This window comes from Haliaeetus leucocephalus, unplaced genomic scaffold (assembly GCF_000737465.1).
Source record: "Haliaeetus leucocephalus isolate CR32 unplaced genomic scaffold, Haliaeetus_leucocephalus-4.0 Scaffold1014, whole genome shotgun sequence".
In the NCBI taxonomy this organism is placed as follows: domain Eukaryota; kingdom Metazoa; phylum Chordata; class Aves; order Accipitriformes; family Accipitridae; genus Haliaeetus; species Haliaeetus leucocephalus.
This window is the reverse complement of record NW_010973450.1, coordinates 1,307,216-1,313,567: the sequence shown is the minus strand read 5'-3', so window position 1 is coordinate 1,313,567 and position 6,352 is coordinate 1,307,216.

The following is a 6,352-nucleotide window of genomic DNA, read 5'->3' as shown; positions in this document are numbered from 1 at the left end:
TTTCTGTGGTCTGGTTGGAAGGTTCATATCAGTCAGACTACTGTTGACCAGCCAGTTTTGCTTTTGCTCTTTTTAAACGGAAGCTGCTAAGTTATTTACTTGAAAGCGTTCTTGGGTAACAGAACTCTGCAGAAAAGGAAAATGCTTTGCAAAATTCAGGTTTTAGTCATGTATCAGCAGTGATAACCTCGATCGCTTTTAAAACATGAAGTTAGGAGCAGGCAGATGAGAAGCTGAGCTATCTGCAGCAGGGACAGAAGCCTGGAGGCAGAGCAGACAGGAGGGGGTGGCAGCCACTATCCCGTTAGCGATTAGTGACCAGACACCAGCCAGGCAGACCTCCAGTACATTCCCTCACCTCCCACAAACAACTTCTCTGTTTTATCAGCCTACCACTTAAGGAGTAGCCACTGTAACTTCCATCAGCTGGCTGACATACAAAGCAAACTTTTAATGGACTCTTGGACTTTGAAATCCCCATACTTGTTCCATTGGAAATTTTCACATCTCACATAGAAACCTATTCAGCTTTTAGACATCTTCTACCTCTCTAGGCTTTATTTGCTGTTAATCTAATAGAGTTCTTGTACGTATATAGACGGAAAAAAATTAAATAATTTTCATGAAGCCTTTTGTCACGAGCTCCAAGTCACATTTGTCATCAATGCCTTCCAGGCATTACTAACACAGAATAATACCATCAGCAGAGGTAACGTAACTTTGTTCTCAATATAACTAATGTTAATACTTGCATGTATAATTTCATTAGTTATTTGCAACTAACTTCCCTAGGCATTCTCAAACCAAAGGAGAAATATATACTTTAAATGCAGCAGTGCAGATCTGAGTATTTAGAAAGGCTAATGCCCATGCCTCTACAAACACAGAGAGAGACAGCGAGAGGGTCTTGCACCTGACAGTCTACAGGAGGAGTTCACTTCGATGGTCTGATGTATGTGCTCTACAGAAACCCTGCTCTTCCATGACCAGGTATAAAAGCAAGGGAGACTATGGGCAGGTTGAAGGCAGTCTTCCTGAATATTCCCAGCTGCCCACTGAGACAAACCATACCGGGGAAAAAAATGCAGAACATTCTGCGGGGGACATTTGTTCATAAGATTTCTCAAAGAGCTCAAGTCTAGTGAATTCTGCTGGTGTTACTAAGGTAAGCTTTTGATCAAACACAATTTCTCTTGGGTATCCTGAGTCTCAGCGTTCCCAGACTGTGCTTTCAAAATTATTTTTGCCCTTCTAACCTTCTAAAAAGTCTTCTTCAAAAGAACTGAGATTTTAATAATGAAATAACAAGGTTTGGATTTCTTGGGGAAGAAAAAAAAAAATCTGCTTTAGCTGAAGCTTTAAAGGTTTATGCAGTGCAAAGACAACTGCACTCCACAGAAAACCTACAGGGCCATTACACATACAAGGAAAGGAAGTCTAATGTACGTATCAGTAGTGTCTTCATCTTATTACCTGCCTAAAAAGCTAAAGGGATCTGGTGAGAGATACAGCAGCAGCTATGTAACAGCTACCACATACTACGTGTTATTCACGAGTGAATACTGCTATGCAAAAAGATATGAAAAGGTGATGCTTAAAATAACATTAAATTGCCTACCTGCCAACTCCATCAGCCTCAAGAATCTAGAGAACACACACGTCAGCCAAACTCTGGTGGCAGATCTACCTACCGCTTGGCTAACAATGTGCAGAAAGATGCCTAAAAAGGGCATTTTGGCCTTTGCCCAGAACTTACATTTCCAATCTTCAGCCTCACTGTACTTGTCCCAGCTGTGCTCACAAAGAAAGGATTTACCTAACGATTGCTGTGGAGTTCCACGGCTAATTGGTTTCTATGCAGACATTTTTCAACACAGGAAAGTATACAAGCTCTCTTATTATTACTGTTCTGGAGGGGGTTTGTTTATGCTTTTACTGAGGACCCTCATGGACTTCTTCCAGTTTGGTAACAGAAAGTCATTAGCATAGTCAGAAATAAATGGGTCAAAGAAAGATACTTTGCTTCTAATGTGTAGAAGCATCATCCTACCATGACCCAAACACATTTTGGAGAATAAAAAATAAAAAAAGGATTAAGAAGCCATCTTGACTTTGACGTACAGTAACTACACCACATTCAGAGGCTGGGGTGGCATTTACCAGGTGGTTGCTAACAGTGTTTCTGAATGACATCTGAAACTGTACTGTGGTTCATTTGCATGATATCAAGGTAAGCAGATGTTTGAATCCTGATGGACAGTTTAAGAGGCCAGATGTACACTGCAGTTTGTACACACATACACAGAGTTTCCAGCTTGCAAGAAAAGAAGATCTATCGAAAATTTAGTTCTAATCAGTCTGTCTATATGACACATTTTCTCTAGACAAAAGATGCACAGAGATCCATCTCACTAATGTGTTCTGGAAGTGGGATGCATATGAATGCATGACATTGCCATTTGATCAAGGTAGGAAGCAAACAAGTATATTTTTCTGCAGTGACAATATAATCTAATAGGCTCTAAAAAGCAACTTAAGAAATAGATGAAAAATAATTGATAAAAGGCAATTTAAAAGAAATACAGCACAAGCACAACTTGGTAGTACAGCTACATCTTAAGAATATTTATTTAGGCTCCCTCTGAAAGAACGGGCCTCTAATATTCAAATAAAAAAATCCCTCAGGCTTGAAAACGTTTTTGGTAACATTAAAGACTTTACATTTAAAAGGCATCTAAAGAACTTATTCTCTTTGAAGGGATGTAAATATGACTCTAGGAAACATAGACTAAAGGGTCCTAAAGGATATGACTGAAATAAATGCCTTGTGTCTCAAAGCTTCCCAGCAGGAGGAGACAGAAAAGCAAAACACATGGCCTGAACTGCTGCACAGTCTCCTCCCCCCAAAAAGCAAAAGAAGATAGCGAAAGAAATGTAGCATTATTAAAAAAAAACAAACAAAAAACCCCCCAACAAACCATTGTCTAAATCTCATATACGCAATACAAGATGTTTCTGTATTCCATGTATGAACGCAACAGCTGTAGGTCATGCAGCTAAATTAATATTTGAGGCTCACTATACACATCTGTGAACTTCACAGAAAACCCCAGTCAGGTCTCACTCAGCTACATTCACTGAGGTATGTCCTGAAGCAAAATGAAAATATTGGAACAAATTACTGTGGCAGGTAATGCTACAGTGTTTCTAGCCAAAAAAGCTTGGGTTTTTTTCCTATTGAAGGACATACCTCAAGAACTGCAGGTATATAGCTGGCTAGGTCAGGCTATTCTTTTCAACACCTCTCATTCATTTTGATATAGACCCTGTAAGTAAGGAAGGAGGGTAAAGCAGATAAAGTGGACAAAAGGAGCAAAGTGGAAGAGGAAAGCGGATAAAGAGGACAAAAGGAGCAAAGGGGAAAGAGACAGAGAGAGAAAAGATAACTACATCAGTAATTGCTGCTGTTGTCTGTGCTGTTGACAGCATGGATGCACTTACTCCATTTCAGTGTGAAAGAAAAAAGGTTAGTTACATCAGATACACAGTGCTCACATGTTCAGAATTGTTCACAATTGCTCACAGGATTAGTTACAACTGAGGGGCATTGTAAAACGCTGTTCTTTGCTCCTCACTGCCTTTCAAAATTGATGTGCCACCTCCTACCCTCTGTGAACACAAGGTTCATTTTACACCTTCCCCAAGATAGCACGCAGCAGCAACTGCAGCAGTGACTGTCTGCTGCTACTGAGTAGACATCAACCAGGCTGTGTCTGCTGGAGTGAGCATACCTAGGAGCCACTCCTCCAGCAAGAGCCGTGGGATGTTGGCAGGAGACCCGTGGCAGGGACATACGCACATCAGCAAGAGGCAGGTTTTGTTTATTTATTCTCCCTCGGGAGAGAAGACGCTTCACTCTAGGACACAAAGCAGTGTGATGAACTTGTCTCCTTATCAACAAATAGAAAGTATTAAATCAGGCACGCAGTGCATCCCTAAACAATCAACAATCGTAAACAACAAACAATCATAAAAGAACGTGTGACTTTAAAGAGTACCTCCTGCCTTTTTCTTTCTTCTTGGCCGATTGCTTCCGATAACCCATTCTTCTTTACCTAAAAAATAAATAAAAATTAACATCTCTTGTAGAAAAATGTGATTTAAAAAAAACAAAAAACAAACCACAAAACAAACAGGACTATCAAAACCTTGCACTAAGTATTCAGCTAAAGAATCTGGCCACTTTAGAAAGATGGCAATCAACCAGCAGAAATAAAAAAAAATTAAGTCAGTAACGTCTGCCATTTGACTTATTGAAAGAACTAAATTTCATTAAAAACTATCCCAAGACACAAACACAGAACTACTGCAGCAAAAGCATGCACAGTTGAATCACGGTCACCCTGCACAACCTCCCTGGATTTTACACGCACACAAGCATGAAAATCGCCTTCTCCTTTTAAGTTAGATTTCTTGACTGACAGACATACATCACAAGGTTTGTTTTCTGAGTCAGCCTGAAAAATCTTAGGGTCTTCACTTGTTAAACACACCTAAAGGTGTAGACAAACTACCTAGACAGTTTGTTGGCCAAAAAATTATTCTGGAGGAGCTCCAGCTTTACCCTAAACAGACATGGCGAATGCCTGAGTAAATACCCCTGTATTTCTATCCTCAACCCTACAATGATGTCTCTCCCCACTCTGCACCCTAAAGCCACATCAATCAAGACAAGTTTGTCCCAGGTATCCATACACAACCATCACGAACTCCAGCCGCAGCCACATTTTCCACAGCCTGAAGCCACATGCTCAGCTACCAAATTCCACACCAGAGACCCCTGAAGTTTATTCTTTCCTGGTGCAAATAGCACATGTTATGTCATTTAACAGGAGAACATTAAAAAAAAAAAACCAACAAAACAACAACAACAAAACAACAAACAAACCAGAAAGCAAAGCACCAAGGAGGGACTGACTTTATGCATTTCCTAGAGGAATGTTAAACACAGGACCTCCAATCAGGAGGGTCACCTGTGTATGGCATGCTGAACCAGGTGAACCAGGGAAGGGGAAAGAGGTCACTGCACAGCACTGCACATGTGCAAGATGCTGTTCTCTTTGTGGAGCAGTAGTATGTCACAAGGACATGAGATCCAACAGATGCACTTCCATTCTCCCAGTTTTCTTTCAGTCTTCTCCAAATGCTCCTAACATACTATAATCAACAGCTTTCTCTCCTTACTCCACTTGTTCCCTGGAATGTTGAAGGATATATTGTTCCTTTTTATTCCCGCACACCAGGCGCCACAAACCTGGACAGCAGGCTCAAGAGTAAAGATGGCACAACATTAAGAAGCATTGCACTTCGGTTTGCATGCACACAGAAGTATATACGCACATGTATGTACTTACAAAAATAACATAAATATTCCAGTGTTCGAGTAACTGGTCTTTTGAACACAAGTTACAGATCCCTATGTCACCACAAGCATACACGCCTGACTACCAAGCAAGAACTAATTAGATGCCTTTCTATTAAAGTACCTTTCAATCAACAACCTGAAAGCTTTAAAGCACTCATTAGGGAGTACAATGTCACTTCTTTCTGGATGCAGTGGAAGACTTTTCTAAAAATATGCTGATGCCGGAAATACCTATGAACATATCCAGGAGATTTCAATGCTTCCTGTTAATACAGCAACTGCAAATTTCCAGTGAGGTCAATGCAGCAACCACTGTATTCCTGTTCAAAAAAACTGTAGCTGTGTTTCGTGATCATTTTTTTGTCATATATGGGTGCATACATACAAAGTACACATATAAATTCATCACATAAGCAAATGGCTCAACCTTCTATTCTTAATCAACGGCAACACTTCCAAAGATGGCCCAAATATGGAGACTATTTTTGGCATACTCTGAAAAATTCAATTCTTATTTTTGAGGTGTCCAAAATGTTTTAGCTGAAAGATCCTAAAAATCACATTTGTGCTATTATGCAAACAAAAACTTAATATAAGCTAAGAACATAACCAGAAAGAATGGAAGAGGGCCAACACTACAGCTACTGATGTTCTTATTGTCACACTGGACTGCTTTTTTCCAGCAACTCCGTTATGACTGATTCAACCATAGAGATCAGGAGGAAAGGATGAAAGAATGACAGGTTAACTCTGTGGTTACTTACAAGAAATTCCTCCAAAATAAGGAGGTGCTGCAGGGGGAAAAATCCCCAGAAATATTTCCTTGAGAAATACAGTTAAGTGGCTGCACCATACACCAAACTGAACATGAGCCCTTTGATACGGGGAGAGAAATGAGAGCTAATGCAGAGATCAGGCCTGAAGATC